The sequence below is a fragment of the Pseudophryne corroboree genome, chromosome 1 (assembly GCF_028390025.1).
Source record: "Pseudophryne corroboree isolate aPseCor3 chromosome 1, aPseCor3.hap2, whole genome shotgun sequence".
Lineage (NCBI taxonomy): Eukaryota > Metazoa > Chordata > Amphibia > Anura > Myobatrachidae > Pseudophryne > Pseudophryne corroboree.
Window position 1 is genome coordinate 277,680,140 of NC_086444.1, and position 24,175 is coordinate 277,704,314.

General features: G+C 46.4%; 1 protein-coding gene across 1 annotated transcript in view; it reads left to right on the forward strand.

Moving 5' to 3' along the window:
• The window catches only part of ZNRF3 (zinc and ring finger 3), a 242,798-nt gene that overhangs the window by 40,816 nt on the left and 177,807 nt on the right, over positions 1–24,175 (forward strand). The gene's annotated exons all lie outside the window — the stretch shown is intronic.

Here is a 24,175-nt window from a genome sequence, read left to right on the forward strand (position 1 = left end):
TGTGTATATATACTGTAGATCTTGACTTGTATCATTAGGAACAAATGCTTTGGATTTAAAAGTGCACTAAAATGGGAATAGCACATGTGGTTGTTACTGCCAGAGCTGTAAACGCTTACATGACCTAATTCCATTTTCCCACCACTTCTCTGCATTTTTCATATTATTTATACATATGCTTGTCCAACATAAATCAATTTGGTAGTTTAATCCAGTATTAATTAAATACATAACTCATTCTTTAGTAAAGTGTCTGAAAACCATCCGCAAGATTCCTGGGGGACGATGCAGATCTGCACGAATAGGTCGCTGTTTTCTTGTTTTGCTAATTAGTTTATATACTTTGTTAGGCGCTGTGGAACCCTTGTGGTACCATATAAATAAAGGATGATAATAATACTGTTCTGGAATCAGTGTCTCAGTGTGGTGGATGTGAGGAATAACGGGAACAAACAGAACTTCAGGGCATGGCTGCTTGCTGCTGAAACCCCCGTATGATGTAGATTGGCTCATTTGTTGCATGTGGGAGGCCCAGCATTGGGTTGTGGGATGTTTTAACACGGATTTCTTGCCAAGGCCATGTAGATAGAAATTGTAAAACCAGCTTCTCGCTTAAAATGTACTTCTAATTTTAGTTTTTTGTTTCAAGTAAATGGATAGGTGCTTATAATGCATACTAGTGCATAATTCAGGCTGGTAATGCAGATATATATATATATATATATATATATATATATATATATATATATATATATCAACAGTGAAAAACGAGGCGGCACTCAGAGGCTTCAGAAAAGCAGCAAACTTTGTATTAGTGCAGATCAACGTTTCGGGGTCTCCCCCTTCGTCAGGATGCATCCTGATGAAGGGGGAGACCCCGAAACGTTGTTCTGCACTAATACAAAGTTTGCTGCTTTTCTGAAGCCTCTGAGTGCCGCCTCGTTTTTCACTGTTGATATGTAAGGTGGACGCTGTCCACGGAGGAGGGCACCTGAGCAAGACAGTCCCGTGCAAGGGACATATCCAAGTGCCGGAGTCCATTTTGTTGCATATATATATATATATATATATATATATCTCCTTGCTCTGAGCTTTGTGTGGCTTGGATTTAATGAAATGGAACCAGTCACAGAATCCTCTTTTTTGAAAGTTAAAGGATAGCTTTATCTATGATGAAATGACATTGACAAATCTATATGTAAAAGTACTATACTGTGTGTGTTTCACATTGTGTGTGATGTCTAGTTATCTCATTGCATGCATGGTGTCACATAGAGGTTCATGCTGCCAGTTGAGCATTTATGCCCGTTTTTAGGGTGTGTTTTTTTTAATTTAACTTTAATCGCAGCATGTATGGCTTATTGTGAAACATAATCTGGATCTATTCAACATCAATCAGTACGTGTGGTTGGATGATGCCACCCGTCTTACCTCATGTCTAACATACAAATGCCACATATGAGCCAATCATTCGTGTGTGTGTGTGTGTGTGTGTGTGTATAATATATATGTGTGTGTGTATAGAGATATATATATATATTATATATATATATATATATATATATATATATATATAAAAAAAATAGAGTGCAATAGAGCGCCTGATAGTGTTTGTATATTAAAATATTATTGTATAACCAGTTCACCCTGTGAGGTGTGTAAAGTGCAATTTTTTAAAAAGAACAACTTAGCTCCTTGGAGGCAGCTTCGATCAGATGACGCTTTAGAACATGTAAATTAAAAAACAAAAGAACATAGTGTGTACTGTTTCCCCTTGAAGTCCTCTGCTAAAGGACGAAACGCGTTGGAATTGGGATTTGCTGCTCACCCGATACTTCTAACATTGGACAGATAAGCCGTTTTTATCTCGTACGTATGATACCTGCATTTGCTACAGGATTTTAAATTGAATCTCTGGTTACGAAATTGCTGTTTACACGACATTTCCAATCATGGATAGATAAGCTACCTAATTGTTTTTATCTTGTACGTTTGCTACCTGCCTTTGCGTCAGGATTGTTATAATAAATTGTGTTTTTATTTGTATTCTGACAAACTTCTGTATGGCTATTGGGACCAGCAAGGTTCCTACTTTCAGAGTTTTATGTGCATTTTAACTCTGTAAAAACATTACACACTATGTTCTTCTTTTGTTTTTTAATTTACATGTTCTAAAGCGTCATCTGATCGAAGCTGCCTCCAAGGAGCTAAGTTGTTCTTTTTTTAAAAATTGCACTTTACACACCTCACAGGGTGAACTGGTTATACAATAATATTTTAATATACAAACACTATCAGGCGCTCTATTGCACTCTATTTTTTATCCATTTCCCCTGTACTGGGCATGAGCTGCCACCCATTGATCTATGGGGTGTGTTACAAATATCTCTAATTCCATAACAATTTATTAGTGTGTCATAATTAGTAAAAAAAATAAAGGGAACACTTAAACAACACAATGTAACACCAAGTCAATCACACTTCTGTGAAATCAAACTGTCCACTTAGGAAGCAACACTGATTGACAATCAATTTCGCATGCTGTTCTACAAATGGAATAGACAACAGGTGGAAATTGTAGGCAATTAGCAAGACACCCCCAATAAAGGAGTTGTTCTGCAGGTGGTGACCACAGACCACTTCTCAGTTCCTATGCTTTCTGGCTGATGTTTTGGTCACTTTTGAAAGCTGGCGGTGCTTTCACTCTAGTGGTAGCATGAGACGGCGTCTACAACCCACACAAGTGGCTCAGGTAGTGCAGCTCATCCAGGATGGCACATCAATGTGAGCTGTGGTAAGAAGGTTTGCTGTGTCTGTCAGCGTAGTGTCCAGAGCATGACTGGTTTGGCAGTGGGTCAGTAATGGTGTGGGGTGGCATTTCTTTGGGGGGCCGCACAGCCCTCCATGTGCTCGCCAGAGGTAGCCTGACTGCCATTAGGTACCGAGATGAGATCCTCAGACCCCTTGTGAGACCATATGCTGGTGCGGTTGGCCCGGGGTTCCTCCTAATGCAACACAATGCTAGACCTCATGTGGCTGGTGTGTGTCAGCAGTTCCTGCAAGACGAAGGCATTGATGCTATGGACTGGCCCGCCCGTGCCCCAGACCTGAATTCAATTGAGCACATCTGGGACATCATGTCTCGCTTCATCCACCAACGCCATGTTGCACCATAGACTCTCCAGGAGTTGGCGGATGCTTTAGTCCAGGTCTGGGAGGAGATCCCTCAGGAGACCATCCGCCACCTCATCAGGAGCATACCCAGGCGTTGTAGGGAGGTCATACAGGCACGTGGAGGCCACACACTACTGAGCCTCATTTTTACTTGTTTTAAGGACATTACATCAAAGTTGGATCAGCCTGTAGTGTGTTTTTCCACTTTAATTTTGAGTGAGACTCCAAATCCAGACCTCCATGGGTTATTAAATTTGATTTCCATTGATAATTTTTGTGTGATCTTGTTGTCCTCGCATTCAACTATGTAAAGAACAAAGTATTTAATAAGAATATTTCATTCATTCAGATCTAAGATGTGTTAAGTGTTCCCTTTATTTTTATTTTTTGGAGCAGTGTGTGTGTGTGTGTGTGTGTGTGTGTGTGTGTGTGTGTGTGTGTGTGTATATATATATATATATATATATGTATGTATGTATGTATGTATGTATGTATATGTGTGTGTGTGTATATATATATATATATATATATATATATATATATATATATATATATATATATATAATAAATATATATATATATATATATATATAAACATTTGGAATAATATTTATATAATGGTAAATAGGGAAATAGATGGGTGATGGGTAGCTTGTGTGCCTGAGATATGTCCTCTCAATTCTATTCCCAACATGTCTGACTCCTATGTCCTGCTTTGCATAGCTATCAAAGCACTTGTTCTCTCCCGTAAACGAGTGCCTGGGGCTGCTGCCTGCACACTGCATACTGTGAGAAAGCCAACACCCTCAGCAAAGCCCCCGCTCTGGATTGGATTGCACCAGCCTGGGAAGCCAAAGCATCCTTTCTAGTGGAGTTGGGTTACCTCCCCTTGAAAGCAAAGCTGAGTAAATTGACTCCCGTTACAAGCAGACACCATGTGGTTAAATAAAATACAAAAAAAAAATAAAAGAGAAAATACATGGTGCTGGCTGGATTCCCAAGATCTGTGGATCAACAGTAGAAATAACTTAATAGAAACCTTAGCTTCCCACTCAGTTCCTTTTTAGATGTACGTTTTGATTCCAGGTGGATAGGTGCCTGCATTGGCTACAACATCAGAAGAATCAGGAGTGTATGACTCCATGTCAGTGAGTCATCTATTAAAAGTACAGTATAAATTATCCCAGAATTGAAAGTAATATTTGATTTTTGTAAGCATCAAAATTAGATGCAATTATGTCATTATTGCAAATATAGAAATGGCGCTATTTGTCTTTTGTGCTTACAAAAATCACTATCATAAGTTTGAATAAAATGTTTTTGCCATTTAGAATATTGTTAGGATACAATATTTATTTTAAAATTAAAAAACCTGTACTATCACTTTGGCTGTATGTGGTCAAAAATAAAAAGCAACCCCTTCGCTTGGCAGGGAACTCCCCTGGAAATGCTATTTTTCCACCACATGAGGTGAACTGTTGTCCTTATTTTCTCTGCTGTATAAATGACTTTCAGTTACTAGAATAGCGCTCCTAGAGGCCAAATTGTTATGGGAAATGGTAGACTGCTGCCTTTATTTTACTAAGCAATTACACTTGACCAAAACTCCTGTGACGTGGTAGAGTCTTATTGGCCAGGGCCGTCTTTTTGTATGGGCTCAATGGGCACTTGCCCAAGGGCCCCAGGAGTATAAGGGCCCTAGGCTGATAGCTGAGGGTCCCCTCTTTCCAGGGGTACCAGGTTTGAAAATCGGCCCTAGGGAACCGGAGATATCTGACTTCAAGGCAGTGGTCCCCATCCGAGACTATTAATTGCTCTTCCCAGCCAGATCTCGCTGGCTCTGTCTGACTTAGTTTTTCTGAGGGTATACGCCAAAAGGTGGGAGTCTCCACTTTCGGTGGACATTGGCAGCTTGTCTCTACTATGCCCAGAACCAGAGAGATCAGCCTTCCAGCAGCCAGTCCCTGCTCCAGCTCCACACGTCTAATATGCTGTTTTATATATTCATTGGTAGATTGCTCTGCCTCCTGAACTCTGATCCCCAAGTCCCCAGTATCTCCTGAAAGGTGAGACTCTCATTTTTTTTATCCCATTCAAAGCTAAGAAATCTTTTTCCAGAAACTTGAGATACTGTATCTGCAGTCAAGCAAGCTGCCCTCTCACCAGAAAATGAAGAATATTAAGCCCACTCCACTACCGACCCCTCCCCTACCTATATTAAACACCCCATACCACCCTGGAAGTCATGTTCTGAGGCCCCTTCATTCAGCCCAATGTCCCCTTCTACAGGTTAGTGTTCTCCCTCCCACTCCATCTGTGCAGTAAAGGAGTAATTAGCAGAAATTACTGCTCCAGGTCCTACATGCTGAGTGGAAGATAGAACATTAAGAGAGAGTGCATGTTGTCAGACATAACTATTGCAAATTTTGGATATTGGCTATACCTTAGTTTTCTGTGGCTTGTGTAAGAGCACATTTCCTGAGGACTTTCGAAGGGATGTAGTTACATTGCCGGCAGTTGGGATCCCAGCGGTCAGTATACCAATGCCGGAATCCCGTCTACTGACGATGCCGCCAGCCACCTAACAGGGGCTATTCCCACTCGTGGTTGTCCAAAACACCCATAGAGTGGGAATAGAACCTGTGGCGAGCCACCGAGCTTGTGGCGAGTGCAGTGAGCCCGCAAGGAGCTTCGTTGCACTCGCAACCCTGCTGGCATTCTAGCAGCCGGGATCCCGTCATCGGTATACTGACCGCTGGCATCCCATACCAAACGCCTTTCGACTCCAGTCGCAGAACTCCTCCATGATTTTCTGCAGTATAAATAACCCCAAATATGATTAAATAAAAGTAATGCTGCAGCATAGGATATCATTTTAGTACAATACGTCTATTATATTACGTGCACTAATTCAGTGTTTATTTTTCTCTGCCGTCCTAAGTGGATGCTGGGGACTCCGTCAGGACCATGGGGAATAGCGGCTCCGCAGGAGACGGCACAAAAGTAAAAGCTTTAGGATCAGGTGGTGTGCACTGGCTCCTCCCCCTATGACCCTCCTCCAAGCCTCAGTTAGGTTTTTGTGCCCGGCCGAGAAGGGTGCAATCTAGGTGGCTCTCCTAAAGAGCTGCTTAGAGTAAAAGTTTTGTTAGGTTTTTTATTTTCAGTGAGTCCTGCTGGCAACAGGCTCACTGCAACGAGGGACTTAGGGGAGAAGAAGTGAACTCACCTGCGTGCAGGATGGATTGGCTTCTTAGGCTACTGGACACGAGCTCCAGAGGGACGATCACAGGTACAGCCTGGATGGGTCACCGGAGCCGCGCCGCCGACCCCCTTGCAGATGCTGAAGAGAGAAGAAGTCCAGAAATCGGCGGCTGAAGACTTCTCAGTCTTCATGAGGTAGCGCACATCACTGCAGCTGTGCGCCATTGCTCTCAGCACACTTCACACCAACGGTCACTGAGGGTGCAGGGCGCTGGGGGGGGCGCCCTGGGCAGCAATGAAAGTACCTATGCTGGCTAAAAATACATCACATATAGCCTCTGGGGCTATATGGATGTATTTAACCCCTGCCAGGTTGTCAGAAAAACGGGAGAAGAAGCCCGCCGAAAAGGGGGCGGGGCCTATTCTCCTCAGCACACAGCGCCATTTTCCTACACAGCTCCGCTGCTAGGAAGGCTCCCAGGCTATCCCCTGCACTGCACTACAGAAACAGGGTTAAAACAGAGAGGGGGGGCACTTATTTGGCGATATTATTATATATTAAGATGCTATAAGGGAAAACACTTATATAAGGTTGTCCCTGTATAATTATAGCGTTTTGGTGTGTGCTGGCAAACTCTCCCTCTGTCTCCCCAAAGGGCTAGTGGGGTCCTGTCCTCTATCAGAGCATTCCCTGTGTGTGTGCTGTGTGTCGGTACGTGTGTGTCGACATGTATGAGGACGATGTTGGTGAGGAGGCGGAGCAATTGCCTGTAATGGTGATGTCACTCTCTAGGGAGTCGACACCGGAATGGATGGCTTATTTAGGGAATTACGTGATAATGTCAACACGCTGCAAGGTCGGTTGACGACATGAGACGGCCGGCAGACCAATTAGTACCTGTCCAGGCGTCTCAAACACCGTCAGGGGCTTTAAAACGCCCATTTACCTCAGTCGGTCGACACAGACACAGACACGGACACTGACTCCAGTGTCGACGGTGAAGAAACAAACGTATTTTCCATTAGGGCCACACGTTACATGTTAAGGGCAATGAAGGAGGTGTTACATATTTCTGATACTACAAGTACCACAAAAAAGGGTATTATGTGGGGTGTGAAAAAACTACCTGTAGTTTTTCCTGAATCAGATAAATTAAATGAAGTGTGTGATGATGCGTGGGTTTCCCCCGATAGAAAATTATTGGCGTTATACCCTTTCCCGCCAGAAGTTAGGGCGCGTTGGGAAACACCCCTTAGGGTGGATAAGGCGCTCACACGCTTATCAAAACAAGTGGCGTTACCGTCTCCAGATACGGCCGCCCTCAAGGAGCCAGCTGATAGGAGGCTGGAAAATATCCTAAAAAGTATATACACACATACTGGTGTTATACTGCGACCAGCGATCGCCTCAGCCTGGATGTGCAGCGCTGGGGTGGCTTGGTCGGATTCCCTGACTGAAAATATTGATACCCTTGACAGGGACAGTATTTTATTGACTATAGAGCATTTAAAGGATGCATTTCTATATATGCGAGATGCACAGAGGGATATTTGCACTCTGGCATCAAGAGTAAGTGCGATGTCCATATCTGCCAGAAGATGTTTATGGACACGACAGTGGTCAGGTGATGCAGATTCCAAACGGCACATGGAAGTATTGCCGTATAAAGGGGAGGAGTTATTTGGGGTCGGTCCATCGGACCTGGTGGCCACGGCAACAGCTGGAAAATCCACCTTTTTTACCCCAAGTCACATCTCCGCAGAAAAAGACACCGTCTTTTCAGCCTCAGTCCTTTCGTCCCCATAAGGGCAAGCGGGCAAAAGGCCAGTCATATCTGCCCAGGGATAGAGGAAAGGGAAGAAGACTGCAGCAGGCAGCCCCTTCCCAGGAACAGAAGCCCTCCACCGCTTCTGCCAAGTCCTCAGCATGACGCTGGCGCCGTACAAGCGGACTCAGGTGCGGTGGGGGGTCGTCTCAAGAGTTTCAGCGCGCAGTGGGCTCACTCGCAAGTGGACCCCTGGATCCTACAAGTAGTATCCCAGGGGTACAGATTGGAAATTCGAGACGTCTCCCCCCTCGCAGGTTCCTGAAGTCTGCTTTACCAACGTCTCCCTCCGACAGGGAGGCAGTATTGGAAAAAATTCACAAGCTGTATTCCCAGCAGGTGATAATCAAAGTACCCCTCCTACAACAAGGAAAGGGGTATTATTCCACACTATATTGTGGTACTGAAGCCAGACGGCTCGGTGAGACCTATTCTAAATCTGAAATTTTTGAACACTTACATACAAAGGTTCAAATCAAGATGGAGTCACTCACCAAGGGTACCTCAGGTTCGTGGTACAGAACTGTCACTATCAGTTTCAGACGCTGCCGTTTGGATTGTCCACGGCACCCCGGGTCTTTACCAAGGTAATGGCCGAAATGATGATCCTTCTTCAAAGAAAAGGCGTCTTAATTATCCCTTACTTGGACGATCTCCTGATAAGGGCAAGGTCCAGAGAACAGTTGGAGGTCGGAGTAGCACTATCTCAAGTAGTTCTACGACAGCACGGGTGGATTCTAAATATTCCAAAATCGCAGCTGTTTCCGACGACACGTCTGCTGTTCCTAGGGATGATTCTGGACACAGTCCAGAAAAAGGTGTTTCTCCCGGAGGAGAAAGCCAGGGAGTTATCCGAGCTAGTCAGAAACCTCCTAAAACCAGGCCAAGTGTCAGTGCATCAATGCACAAGAGTCCTGGGAAAAATGGTGGCTTCTTACGAAGCGATTCCATTCGGCAGATTTCACGCAAGAATTTTTCAGTGGGATCTGCTGGACGAATGGTCCGGATCGCATCTTCAGATGCATCAGCGGATAATCCTGTCTCCAAGGACAAGGGTGTCTCTTCTGTGGTGGCTGCAGAGTGCTCATCTACTAGAGGGCAGCACATTCGGCATTCAGGACTGGGTTCTGGTGACCACGGATGCCAGCCTGAGAGGCTGGGGAGCAGTCACACAGGGAAGAAATTTCCAAGGAGTGTGGTCAAGTCTGGAGACTTCTCTCCACATAAATATACTGGAGCTAAGGGCAATTTACAATGCTCTGAGCCTAGGAAGACCTCTGCTTCAAAGTCAACCGGTGCTGATCCAGTCGGACAACATCACGGCAGTCGCCCACGTAAACAGACAGGGCGGCACAAGAAGCAGGAGGGCAATGGCAGCAAGGATTCTTCGCTGGGCGAAAAATCATGTGATAACACTGTCAGCGGTGTTCATTCCGGGAGTGGACAACTGGGAAGCAGACTTCCTCAGCAGGAACGACCTCCACCCGGGAGAGTGGGGACTTCATCTGGAAGTCTTCCACATGATTGTGAACCGTTGGGAAAGACCAAAGGTGGACATGATGGCGTCCCGTCTGAACAAAAAACTGGACAGGTATTGCGCCAGGTCAAGAGACCCTCAGGCAATAGCTGGGACGCTCTGGTAACACCGTGGGTGTACCAGTCGGTGTATGTGTTCCCTCCTCTGCCTCTCATACCCAAGGTACTGAGAATTATAAGACGGAGAGGAGTAAGAACTATACTCGTGGCTCCGGATTGGCCAAGAAGGACTTGGTACCCGGAACTTCAAGAGATACTAAGAAGGGACTTGCTTCAGCAAGGATCATGTCTGTTCCAAGACTTACCGCGGCTGCGTTTGACGGCATGGCGGTTGAACGCCGGATCCTAAGGGAAAAAGGCATTCCGGAAGAGGTCATCCCTACCCTGGTCAGAGCCAGGAAGGAGGTGACCGCACAACATTATCACCGCATTTGGCGAAAATATGTTGCATGGTGTGAGGCCAGGAAGGCCCCCACGGAGGAATTTCAACTCGGTCGATTCCTGCATTTCCTACAAACAGGAGTGTCTATGGGCCTCAAATTGGGGTCCATTAAGGTTCAAATTTCGGCCCTGTCGATTTTCTTCCAGAAAGAATTGGCTTCAGTTCCTGAAGTCCAGAAGTTTGTCAAGGGAGTACTGCATATACAACCCGCTTTTGTGCCTCCAGTGGCACTGTGGGATCTCAACGTAGTTCTGGGATTCCTCAAATCACATTGGTTTAAACCGCTCAAATCTGTGGATTTGAAATATCTCACATGGAAAGTGACCATGCTGTTGGCCCTGGCCTCGGCCAGGCGAGTGTCAGAATTGGCGGCTTTGTCTCACAAAAGCCCATATCTGATTGTCCATTCGGACAGGGCAGAGCTGCGGACTCGTCCCCAGTTTCTCCCTAAGGTGGTGTCAGCGTTTCACCTGAACCAGCTTATTGTGGTACCTGCGGCTACTAGGGACTTGGAGGACTCCAAGTTGCTAGATGTTGTCAGGGCCCTGAAAATATAGGTTTCCAGGACGGCTGGAGTCAGGAAAACTGACTTGCTGTTATCCTGTATGCACCCAACAAACTGGGTGCTCTTGCTTCTAAGCAGACGATTGCTAGTTGGATGTGTAGTACAATTCAGCTTGCACATTCTGTGGCAGGCCTGCCACAGCCAAAATATGTAAATGCCCATTCCACAAGGAAGGTGGGCTCATCTTGGGCGGCTGCCCGAGGGGTCTCGGCTTTACAACTTTGCCGAGCTGCTACTTGGTCAGGGGCAAACACGTTTGAAAAATTCTACAAATTTGATACCCTGGCTGAGGAGGACCTGGAGTTCTCTCATTCGGTGCTGCAGAGTCATCCGCACTCTCCCGCCCGTTTGGGAGCTTTGGTATAATCCCCATGGTCCTGACGGAGTCCCCAGCATCCACTTAGGACGTCAGAGAAAATAAGAATTTACTTACCGATAATTCTATTTCTCGTAGTCCGTAGTGGATGCTGGGCGCCCATCCTAAGTGCGGATTGTCTGCAATACTTGTACATAGTTATTGTTACAAAAATCGGGTTATTATTGTTGTGAGCCATCTTTTCAGAGGCTCCGCTGTTATCATGCTGTTAACTGGGTTCAGATCACAGGTTGTACAGTGTGATTGGTGTGGCTGGTATGAGTCTTACCCGGGATTAAAAATCCTTCCTTATTGTGTACGCTCGTCCGGGCACAGTATCCTAACTGAGGCTTGGAGGAGGGTCATAGGGGGAGGAGCCAGTGCACACCACCTGATCCTAAAGCTTTTACTTTTGTGCCCTGTCTCCTGCGGAGCCGCTATTCCCCATGGTCCTGACGGAGTCCCCAGCATCCACTACGGACTACGAGAAATAGAATTATCGGTAAGTAAATTCTTATTTTCTCGTTGTAAATCCTTACATATGCTATTTACAGTAGTTTCACTTCAAAATCACTAAAATGCATTTGCATTTCACATTGCAAACATATTTATTAACTGGCTGAATGCAAGCCATCGTTTAATGTTAACCTTGGTGGGTGGCTTTCTGCCCTATCCTTCGGTGACCTTACAGTGGGGGTCATTCCGAGTTGTTCGCTCGCAAGTGGATTTTAGCAGATTTGCTCATGCTAAGCCGCCGCCTACTGGGAGTGAATCTTAGCATCTTAAAATTGCGAACGATGTATTCGCAATATTGCGATTACACACCTCGTAGCAGTTTCTGAGTAGCTCCAGACTTACTCGGCATCTGCGATTATTTCACTGCTTGTCGTTCCTGGTTTGACGTCACAAACACACCCAGCGTTCGCCCAGACACTCCCCCGTTTCTCCGGCCACTCCTGCGTTTTTTCCGGAAACGGTAGCGTTTTTTCCCACACGCCCATAAAACGGCCTGTTTCCGCCCAGTAACACCCATTTCCTGTCAATCACATTACGATCGCCAGAACGATGAAAATGCCGTGAGTAAAATTCCTAAGTGCATAGCAAATTTACTTGTCGCAGTGCGGACATTGCGCATGCGCATTAAGCGGAAAATCGCTGCAATGCGAAGATTTTTACCGAGCGAACAATTCGGAATGACCCCCAGTGTGTCTGTCAGCTCTGCATAGACGGTTGCTTCCCCCTCACAACACAAACTCTCAATGACTATTTTTGCTCAAGTTCCTGAAAATGTTTGTGTGTGTGTGTAGTTACAATGGACCCGATTCAGAGGAGGATGGACGCAGTACCAATGTTTGCGCAGTTAAACTTTTTTTTTTTGCACTGCACATGTGCAGCGATTCAGTAGCAATGTCTGGACGCAGTGATGATTTATTTGTAAATTGAGTGAGCATTTGGGAGAGGTAACGGGGAGGGTGGGTGGTTACAAAAAAAATGCAGACTTGTTGCAACAATTTTCTGGGCATGTCATAGCCTGCATCTGTGAATTCGCACACTGTTGTAAAGGCTTCAACAGCTTATTTGCGGCGAACGTTCTGAGCAACCATAGGACTGCCGATGATCGATGGTGCATCTTTGTATGCCAGTGGAGGAGCAGAGATGCCATCAGTTGCAGTTTCGGAACAAACCCCTGTGGCAGCATTATTGGCATATTTTAACAGATCCGCTGTGTGTGTGTGATCACAGTAGCGATGGCACTTCGGACCCTGTGAGCATGGTGTTGTAATTTTTGTTTCAACGTAAACAATACTGAGACCTCCTAGTTCAGTTCTCTTTTAAGGCCCTGTGAACAAAAAAGAGGAAATTACAGCGCTAAATGGTATTGTAAATTCACAATAAAGAAACCTTTTTAATGTAATAATAAATACACATTTCTGCAGCGGGGTACACTGGTATTCCACAGGGAATAACATCGGGGGTGTAGAGTTGGATCTTGATCCGAGGCACCAACAGGCTAAAGCTTTGACTGTTCCCAGGATGCACTGCACCGCCTCCTCTGTAGCCTCGCCTCCAGACACTGGAGCTCAGTTTATAAGTTAGTGACCTGCAGTGCAGGTCACTAACAGGTGGGGCTGCGCTAGGCAGCTCTGAAAAGAGGTTTTTTAGAAGACTTCAAGGGCTGCAGCACTTTCTATGTCTTTGTGACATGCTGTGCTGCGGCCAGTCCCGGCGACGGGGGGTCAAAGGGGACTCCCGTACCGGGCCCCGAGGTTAAGAGGGGCCCCAAGAATCTGGCGCAGCCGCTTTCACTGACTGCATGGTGTCCGCCATATCCGGGAGGAAGGAAGGCAGGAGGAACCTGAGCGGCACGCTGACTGAGCAAGCCAGTGCTGTAGTGCGGGCTCCCAGCACCTGTCACGGAAGGACACCAGGGGGGAAAAGCTCTATAGGAGATCCGCGCTTCCACACAGCAGACCAGCGCTGTGCATTTGGGGCTCTCCACACTCTGCAATCAGCAGCTTTAGATCTCTGTGAGCGCTGCCCTGTGCTCTATGGATCCGGGCACTGCTAGTAGTGAAAGGTAGGGAAAGCTGCCTGCAGCACATGGTATTTTCCCCGCATATTGAGTTATTGACAGTGAAGCACCTGCCAACTCTTCCTAAAGTACCTATACATATTGTGTGTGTGTGTGTGATTTATGATATTTTATGTGTCTGTTTCATGCTGCTGTTTAGATATACCTAATTTTAGCACCACTTCATATTGATATTAAAACTACTTCATATTCTAGGTAGAGCGCTAGTTTATATTGTTTGACAAGAGGAGTGTGTATGCAGTCGGTACACTGTGTTTACGGTAGTGTGTGCGTGTGATGCTGTTACCTTTGCACTCCGCCTCCTCCTCCCATATACTTGGAGTCAGTAATACACCTACTGTGGCATAACGTGTATAAGGGGTAGAATTGTGTGGTGTAGCGTGAATAACGGACACTACTGTGTGGGGTAATGTTAATAAGGTGTACTACTGTGTGGTGTAATAATGTGTGTAGTAATTTTATTATGGGGGGGTGGGGCATGTCAAGATAACAAAAACACTAGTTTCGACCCTGATGTAATGGTGATGTTTATAGCATAAGTCACATAGCTGTCAGAAGCATATACAGTATTATACTGTATCCTATGTATTACATAATGGCCATATATGGGGGATGGGGGGCCCAGAGATAGCCGTGTACCGGGCCCCAAGATTTCTGTTGCCGGCCCTGGCTGCGGCTCCATCACCTCCCTCAGCAGCGCTGCATACTCCCACGGCCTGGTTCCTGGTATGGCCTGATACTTGCAGCGGAGACGCACCGGTTTTCTTCAGGCACACCACCGCTGTTATACTCCAGGATCGCGTGGCTGCACTTGAAGAGGGGAGGTAAGGTAAAACACGATCCGGTTGCGGTCCGAGGAGACGGACCACGCCGCTGGCGTGGACACTGTGTCGCACAGGGACCCCACTATATCCACTAGGGCAAGGAGCACAGGTCGGATTTATTAAAATCCATTTGCAAAAGACTCCACAGTACCCGGTGGTGAAGTCCAGCAGAGGGGATATGGCGCTGACCTGTAGCCTCTCCCCCAGCTACGGGCGCCATCTACTGCTGGTGTTCCCATCCTGGAGCTGCATCTCTCTCTTTCCCTCACTCCCTGAAGAGATTTTGGTGCCATTACATAGCTGGGCTGATCTCCAGGACTGCTGGGCACTGTCTCCTCTGTAAAACCGCCTGTATCATCAGCGCTGTGCATTTACAGACACATCTACATGTCATTTTAGACAGTGTTAGTTAAGTACAAGTATTCTGTGATATACATCCAGTGTTTACTGTGCATTGTTATATCTGTATACAGACATACCTGTATGTAATTACTAGTCCATTGCAGTTTTATTGTTAAATGTGATAATTCCTGCATTGTACCTGAGTGTGCCTATAGCTGCTGTGTGGATTCCTCTCTTGTGTATCACACATTTGCTATCACTATATTCTGTACCCTAGGCAACTAGGTGCGTCAGGGTCTCATATAATATATAGTGCCACACAGGGTATACTGTTTGTATTTCTCACTGTGTTTTTCAGTCACCCCACACCACTTATATCCCGTTTGTGCTCTGTATTTACTGTCACAAAACACAGGGGATTATTTGCTGTGGGTTTTTCTTATGTGTTTGTCTGGCTATATTGTACTATTACATCCTAAGACTACATCCCACATGATGTCTGCTACACAGGGTGGGACATCCGCGGACGCTCCTGCATCATGCAGTGCTGTCGTCACGGATTCACCAGTGTGGGAAGTGTTAGCTGCTGGTTCAGGTGCTGGGGGTCATACATATCCCAGTCCGTCTGTGGCACCTGTGGTCAATCAAGACCCACCTTAGGCAGCTTTTTCAAGTATGCGGACTATGCTTGTAATGTGTCTCACGCCCCCTGTGGGGCCACCTGTGCCGTTACAGCCACATATTGTCCCTGTAGTTAATCCGCCATGGTCGGATACTTTGTCTACTCAGTTACAACAATTAAATCAGCCTTTTTTTAGACAGAAGTCCACCCCACGTCCCTCTGGGGCCAAGGGGTCATCTAAATGGGCCATTTCTTCCTCACAATCCACTAATATAATTCTTCCGATGAAGATGGGGAATATACTGATCTGTCAGACACTGATACAGTTGCTTCTGATGAGGAATCTGCATCCCAGGTTGATGTTCCTGACCTTGTAGAGGCTATCAAGCTGATTCTCCAAATTAATGATGACATTGAGCATCCTGTTACATCAAAGAAACCTGATAAGTTTAAACGTCAGAAGGTTGCTGAAGTAGTTTTACCACATTCTTACCTCTTAATTGACATACGTCAGGAATCATGGTCATCTCCAGGAAAGAAGTTTTCCCTGTCTAAAAAGATACTAGCTCGTTATCCTATCCCTGCGTAGTTGAGTAACAAGTGGGAAACTCCACCGCCAGTGGACTCTCGTGTTGATTTGTGGTGTTCTCTACTCTGCCTGTCACCTCACTGAAGGAACCGACTGATAAGCGTGTGGAGGGATGCCTGAAGTCTATTTACACTCTTACCGGTGCTGTACATAGACCCACTATGGCTACCTCTTGGGCGGCAAAAGGAATTAAAGCATGGGTTCAGACAGTTGAGGAGGAGCTACCTTAGGATTTTTCTGACACTGCTAGACAATATCTGTCATATATTACCACAGCCTCTCACTATATTCAGGAGGCGGCCTCTGATGCAGGGGTCATAGCGGCCAAGGCTTCTACTACGTCTATCCTGGCCCGTCGGATTCTGTGGTTTAGGTCCTGGAAAGTTGACTCTAAAAAGACCTTGGAGGTACTCCCTTTCAAGGGAGACATCCTGTTTGGGGAAGATCTGAAGATTGTGACTGACTTTGGCGACGGCCAAGACTGCGTTTCTCCCAAGTACTAATCCTTCTGCTCAGAAGGCTAAGAGTACCACTTTTCATTCCTTTCAACCTCCAAGTAAAGCAAAAGTTCAGGCATACCCGAGACAGGCTCGTACTTCCAAAACCACTAAACCTAAATCTAAACAATCCTGGGCTGCCAGTCAGCCTGCTTCCAAACAAGACCAGCCTGCTGCATGATGGGGCGGTCCTTCCCCTGGGGGACCCCAGGGTGGGAGGCCGACTTCTGCAGTTTGCCCAGGCCTGGTTAAAGACCACTTCAGAGTACAGTAAGTTGTCTCTCACGGGTACGCAATTTCTTTCAAGAGATGTCCCCCTCGGATACGTCTTTCAACGGTTATCCCCTCCGATACGTTGAAAGCGCAAGCTCTACACCTGGTTGTACGATCCCTCCTGGAAACAGGAGTGGTAGTGCCGGTACCTCAGAGAGGCAGGGGGTACTATTCGACCCTGTTTCTAGTTCCGAAACTGAATGAGTCTTTACAGCCTATCCTCAACCTCAAATCATTGAACAAGTTTGCAAGAGTGTCCAAATTCCGTATGGAAACTCTGCGCTCTATTTTGCTGGCCCTGGAACCCAAGGACTATATGGTATCCCAGGACATACAGGATTGCACGTACCTATTGCCATTTCGCTTCAGCAATATCTGTGGTTTGCTATTGGCAACCTTCTTTTTCAATTCCAGGCTCTGCCATTTGGACTGGCCACAGCACCTCAGATTTTTACCAAGGTAATGGCCGTGATGACGGCTTTTCTCCTTCGTCTGGGAATCAGAATCCTGCCATATCTGGACGACTTGCTGATTGTGGCGAGCTCCCAAGATGTCCTCCTCAGTCAACTGGAGATGTCGGTCCATTTCCTTCAAGCCCACGGGTGGCTCATCAATTGGAAGAAGTCCTCTCTGGTCCTTGCTCAGAGCAAGGTGCTCCTGGGGGCACTGTTGGACACACACAGCCAAAGACTTTTTCTGTCCCCTGAGAAGGTCCTGAAACTTCAGGATAAGATCGGATGCTTCCTCCCTCACCAGAGAGTGTTAATACACTCGGCGATGCAAGTACTAGGCCTCATGGTCTCTGCTTTCGACGTGGTAGAGTACGCTCAATTTAATTCCCGCCCTCTGCAGAGGTTAATCCTTCCCAAATGGGATGGCCTGCCTCATCGGGTCAGATCTCAAATGATCTCCTTGACTTCGGAGGTTCGTCTGTCACTGAGCTGGTGGCTACAGAACCAACAGTTGAGCAGGGGCTGTCCCTTCTGGATCTCCCAACTGGGTCCTCCAGACAACGGATGCCAGTCTGCGAGGTTGGGGCGCGGTGTTGGAGCAACACTCTCTCCAGGTTAGGTGGACCAGGGAGGAATCTCTACTACCGATAAACATTCTGGAATTGCAGGCAGTGTTCAATGCTTTGACACTGGCCCTGCCTCTGGTACAGAACAGGCCTGTTCAAGTACAATCAGACAACGCCACCACTGTGGCATACATAAATCATCAAGGCGGCACTTGAAGCCACATGGCAATGATGGAAGTGTCACAAATCCTCCAATGGGCGGAATGCCATCTGCCAGCCATATCGGCAGTGTTCATTCCGTGGGTCCTTAACTGGGAAGCGGGCTTCCTCAGTCGTCAGGACGTGCACGCTGGAGAGTGGAGTATTCATCCCAAAGTCTTTCAACTCCTATTGGACAAGTGGGGCCTACCAGATGTAGACCTGATGGCATCTCGACATAATCACAAAGTTCAGATTTTCGGAGCAAGGACAAGGGATCCTCAAGCAGCGTTCGTGGATGCACTGGCAATTCCATGGAACTTTTGGCTGCCATACATGTTCCCTCCAGGGTAATACAATAGTTCAAGCAAGACGGAGGAATACTGCAGACTTTCCGCTTTATTTTGAGGGTATTTACATGCAAATCAGGTGAACGGTGTAGGAATTACAACGGTTTCTGTATGTGCCTCTCACTTTTTAAATGAACCTACACTGTTCACCTGATGTGGATGTAAATACCCTCAAATTAAAGCGGAAAGTCTGCAGTTAAAGCACATCTTGTTTGTTTCATTTCAAATCCATTGTGGTGGTGTATAGAGCCCAAAATAATGAGAATTGTGTCAATGTCCCAATATTTATGGACCTGACTGTATGTGTGTTCTATATAAATGTGTTTTTTTTTTTTTTTTTTTTTTTTTTTTAAGATAGCTTTTGAATTATTTTGGTTTATTAAATCCTTTATCTCACACTTTAAAATAATTCTTCCACCTTCAGTAAAAAGGAAAACGTAGATTAGTAAAATGGTTACATGGGGCGATATTCTATTTTTTTTTATCGCTCCTGATCTCCTATCTAGAGAGCGATGTTCAGTTGCTTCTTTAATAGCGCTTGTCAATCCTAGAGAGGTCTGGTTTAGCCGTGTAAAGTGGCGTTAACCCAGCCAAACTAATGGGCGCAATGCGAAAAGTCCCATTTAAGCACTCAAAAGGGTCACTTTTTGCTTATTTCAGCTCACCACCCCTGCGGGTGCCACAGTTCCTAGAACAACAATGCTTCTTGTATAGATCATAATTACAATTATTAGTGTAGCTGTAACATGTTGTAAGTGTGTTTTTAGTTTCTCATGTAGTAACTGCCAGAGTGAGGTGCTTTACATTTGGGAAAGGAGTATGTACCACGGAAAATGAGAATGCCAGCACTGGTGTATAGTAGCAGTGGTCATACAATTTAGGTGTCATGGTGCTTCCGTGGCTCTGTAACAGAGGGGTAAATGTATGATTTGTCGTTATAGGGCAGGAGTGGTATCTGCATAAGTTATGTGCACTGATATCGCTTCTCTCCCATGTATTACCGTGGAGATGTGTGTTCAATCTTTTTAAGATGTGCGGAGCAATGTATGAATGGTCGTTGGCACTGACCATTCAGATTACTGCAGCTAGCTATTTCGACAGCTGCAGGTGTCATTGACCCATTCACAGCCACTGTATTGGCTGCTGCGGCTGCCAGTGAGATCTCGCACATGCCCAGTGGAGCCGGCCAGGAGGAGAGACATGGCTGTGGGCTCTGGCCAGGGATAGCCGGAGGGGGGTAGTTTTCACTCCCCCACTCCGGCAAACGAGATGGCAATACATCTTGTCGGTGTACCTTCCTGCTTCACCTCGATAAAGAGGCAAAGCAAGAAGCGCTATAGCGGCACGATATGTGCTGCTATAATACATCTCCCCCAGAGTTTTTTTTCTTTTTTACCGAAGTGTACTTAGAGGGAGGGAGTATTTAAGAAAGTATGGGGAGAGGGATGGGTTTTGGAAATTCCCCTTAACTTGTAGCTTATTACAAATATTCACCGGAACAATGTATAAAATGTGTATTGGTAGACTGACCGTTTAATGTATAGTGTATTGGTCAATTGAGGTTATTATGGCTCAGAATACTTTTTAAATCTGTCCTAACAGGTTTTGGATCGTTGGCCTGATAATTGCTTAGTGTGTATGCTGCACTAGGGCCTGACAGTCTGTCCTATTCACGGAGAATCGGCTCCTGGTGTAGCGTGTGCTGAACACCCTATGTTGTCCACAACGTTTTGGGTTCGTTCAGAAAATACAGTGTGTATAGACCTCTGCTGATGTATGGTGTACGGAGACACTATTGGCGACACTATTGTTTTTATCAAAGGGATTGTTTAGAAACAAACTATTATTGGGTAGTGTGTATGCTATGAATCTGGATCATTTTGGTTGGTCTGAATCCGTCTATGTTGGGCAGAATCTTACAGTACCTACCTTTTTAGTTAAGAATTATACCTAATGTTTTATATTAATGTTTCTACACCAGCAGTTGCAGAAGACACTGTACACTGGGACACTAAGATGTCCCTAGACCACCATGGACAGTTTGTCGACATTCTATTGCGTCATCATTTCAGTATTGTCAACATGGGGAATTTTGACCTAGTTGTCACATGCAGACCTGCCCTTGCTAATGTAATCAAATGAGTGAACAGGTCATTGCTTCATCGTACTTGGGCCCAGATTTATCAAGCCTTAGAGAGTGATAAATTGCACAGTGACAAAGTACCAACCAATCTGCTCCTGTTTTTTTTCAAACTCCGTCTGTAACATGGCAGTTAGAAGCTGATTATCACCGTGCTATTTATCACTCTCCCAATGCTTTAGAAATCTGGGCACTGGTATTATAATGATTTGAGTGGATGCAGGTCATTCTATCCCTGCCGGCTTCGAACCTGTAGGTGGATGAGTATTGTATTGAATACAGTGAGGTGCTCATGCCCTAGTCGGACTCCCCTTTAAAATATATGCGTTGATTCTCTGACATGGTTGTATCTCCTATAACTGTGCTATCCTATTCAGTACTCCATTGATTTAAATAGAACTCCCTTCTGTATAGATTTATTGCTCTGGACCACCCCCGGTAGCAATGTATTGATGATCTCTACTGATTTCTCTGCCATTTTTTATTTTAAAGTTAAAATCCAGTATTTAACAGTCCCGTCCCCTTAGCATGGGGACACGGTCATTAGGTCGACAACACATGGGTCGACCACTATTGGTCGACATGGTCTCTAGGTCGACCTGTACAAGGTCGCCCTGGAAAAAGGTAGACATGAGTTTTCACTCCCCCCCCCCATTTTTGTACTTTTTCATACTTTACGATCAACATGGACTACGATTGGGAATAGTATCCTTGCCCGAAGCATGGCGAGTGAAGCGACACGGTGCACTAATTGGGGTTCCCCGTCACTTTACGAAGGAAATGTCACCTATAAAAGTAAAAAAAAAACGCATGTCGACCTTTTTCCATGTTGACCTAGTATGTTGATCTAGGGACCATGTCGACCTAATGCATGTTGACCAATAGAGATCGACCTAAGTGTGGTCGACCTAATGACCCATACCCCTTAGCGCTATTTCCGCAGGCAGACTACCACTGGGCACTGAGGATCAGTGTCCCTTGTGATCTGCGCTGCATGAAGCGGAGGGGAGTTGCCAATGAATGGGTCTATGGCTATTGGGGAGGTTAATGCCCCAATGGTATTTCCACTGTGTGTGTGTGTGTGTGTGTGTATGTGGAGGGGGGGTATTGATGCAGTAGATTATTGCCATGTGAGGAGTAGCTTTAATAGGGACCTATGCCCACTAGGGGGTGGAAGCGATGCCACTGTTGAGTTAAATCACTGGGGCATTGGCTAGTGTTACAATAGACACATAAGGACATCTTATTAAAAATGTTTTTATCTAGTGTCTTATTAAGTAAAAAAAGAAAAATACACTTTTTTTGTTTTTTAAGAGAAAAAGTCTTAAGGGGGGTACTCACGGAGCGATATTCTAAGCAATCTGACTAGATTGCTTAGAATTTGAGCATTATCGCTCCGTGTGTACCCCCTACAGCGATAGTGATGCGCAGCCCCGCGCATCTCTATCGCTGCTGCTAGATTGGCCTGCATGCAGGCCAATCTAGCGGGTCGCTCACTTCACCCACTGGACGAAAAACGGCCGATTTGACAGATTTTGATCCGATTTTTAAAAAAATGGGGAAAAACGGTAAAAAACCCCGAAAAAAATTGCGTGGGGTCCCCCCTCCAAAGCATATCCAGCCTCGGGCTCTTCGAGCCGGTCCTGGTTCTAAAAATCCGGGGGGAAAACTGACAGGGGATCCCCCGTATTTTTAAAACCAGCACCGGGCTCTGCACCTGGTGCTGGTGCAAAAAATACGGGGGACAAAAAGCGTAGGGGTCCCCCGTATTTTTTACACCAGCATCGGGCTCCACTAGCTGGACAGATAATGCCACAGCCGGGGGTCACTTTTATACAGCGCCCTGCGGCCGTGGCATTAAATACCCAACCAGTCACCCCTGGCCGGGGTACCCTGGGGGAGTGGGGACCCCTTCAATCAAGGGGTCCCCCCCAGCCACCCAAGGGCCAGGGGTGAAGTCCGAGGCTGTCCCCCCCCCCCCCCCCCCCCCCCCCCCCCAAGGGCTGCGGATGGGGGACTGATAGCCTTGAGAAAATTGAAAGAATATTGGTTTTTCCAGTAGTACTAAAAGTCCCAGCAAGTTCCAGCAAGCCTCCCCCGCAAGCTGGTACTTGGAGAACCACAAGTACCAGCATGCGGGTGAAAAACGAGCCCGCTGGTACCTGTAGTTCTACTGGGGAAAAAATACCCAAATAAAAACAGGACACGCACACCTTGAAAGTACAACTTTATTACATACATGTCGACACACACACATACTTACCTATGTTGACACGACGTTCGGTCCACTTGTCCAAGTAGAATCCACGGTGTACCTGTGAATAAAATTATACTCTCCTCAATCCAGTGTCCGGATCTTTTAAAATAATCCTCGAATTTGGCAAAACAACAGAACGAACACCCGGACCAAACGGACTGAAAGAGTCCCATGTTTACACATGGGACCCCTTTCCACGAATGCCGGGACCCCACGTGACTGCTGTCACGGAAAGGTCCCTTCAGCCAATCAGGAAGCGCTACTTCGTGGCACTCTCCTGATTGGCTGTATGCGCGTCTGCTGGCAGACAGCGCATCGCACAGCTCCCTCCATTAGTTTCAATGGTGGGAACTTTGCGGTCAGCGGTGGGGTTACCCGCGGTCAGCCGCTGACCGCGGGTGACCTCACCGCTGACCGCAAAGTTCCCACCATTGAATATAATGGAGAGGCTTTGCGATGCGCTGTCTGACAGCTCAGACGCGCATAGCCAATCAGCAGAGTGCCAGGACGTTGCGCTCGCTGATTGGCTGAAGGGACCTTTCTGTGACAGCAGTCACGGGGGGGTCTCTGCATTCGGGGAAAGGGGTCCCATGTGTAAACATGGGATCCCTTTCAGTCCGTTTGGTCCGGGTGTTCGTTTTGTTGTTTTGCCAAGTACGAGGATTATTTTAAAAGATCCGGACACTGGATTGAGGTGAGTATAATTTTATTCACAGGCACACCGTGGATTCTACTTGGACAAGTGGACCGAACGTCGTGTCAACATAGGTAAGTATGTGTGTGTGTGTCGACATGTATGTAATAAAGTTGTACTTTCAAGGTGTGCGTGTCCTATTTTTATTTGGGTATTTTTTTCCAGTAGAACTACAGTGGGCCCGTTTTTCTCCCGCATGCTGGTACTTGTGGTTCTCCAAGTACCAGCTTGCGGGGGAGGCTTGCTGGGACTTGTAGTACTACTGGAAAAAACAATATTCTTTCAATTTTCTCAAGGCCATCAGCCCCCCATCCGCAGCCCTTGGATGGGGGGGGGACAGCCTCGGGCTTCACCCCTGGCCCTTGGGTGGCTGGGGGGGGGGACCCCTTGATTGAAGGGGTCCCCACTCCCCCAGGGTACCCCGGCCAGGGGTGACTAGTTGGGTATTTAATGCCACGGCCGCAGGGCGCTGTATAAAAGTGACCCCCGGCTGTGGCATTATCTGTCCAGCTAGTGGAGCCCGATGCTGGTGTAAAAAATACGGGGGACCCCTACGCTTTTTGTCCCCCGTATTTTTTGCACCAGCACCAGGCGCAGAGCCCGGTGCTGGTTTTTAAAATACGGGGGATCCCCTGTCAGTTTTTCCCCCGGATTTTTAGAACCAGGACCGGCTCGAAGA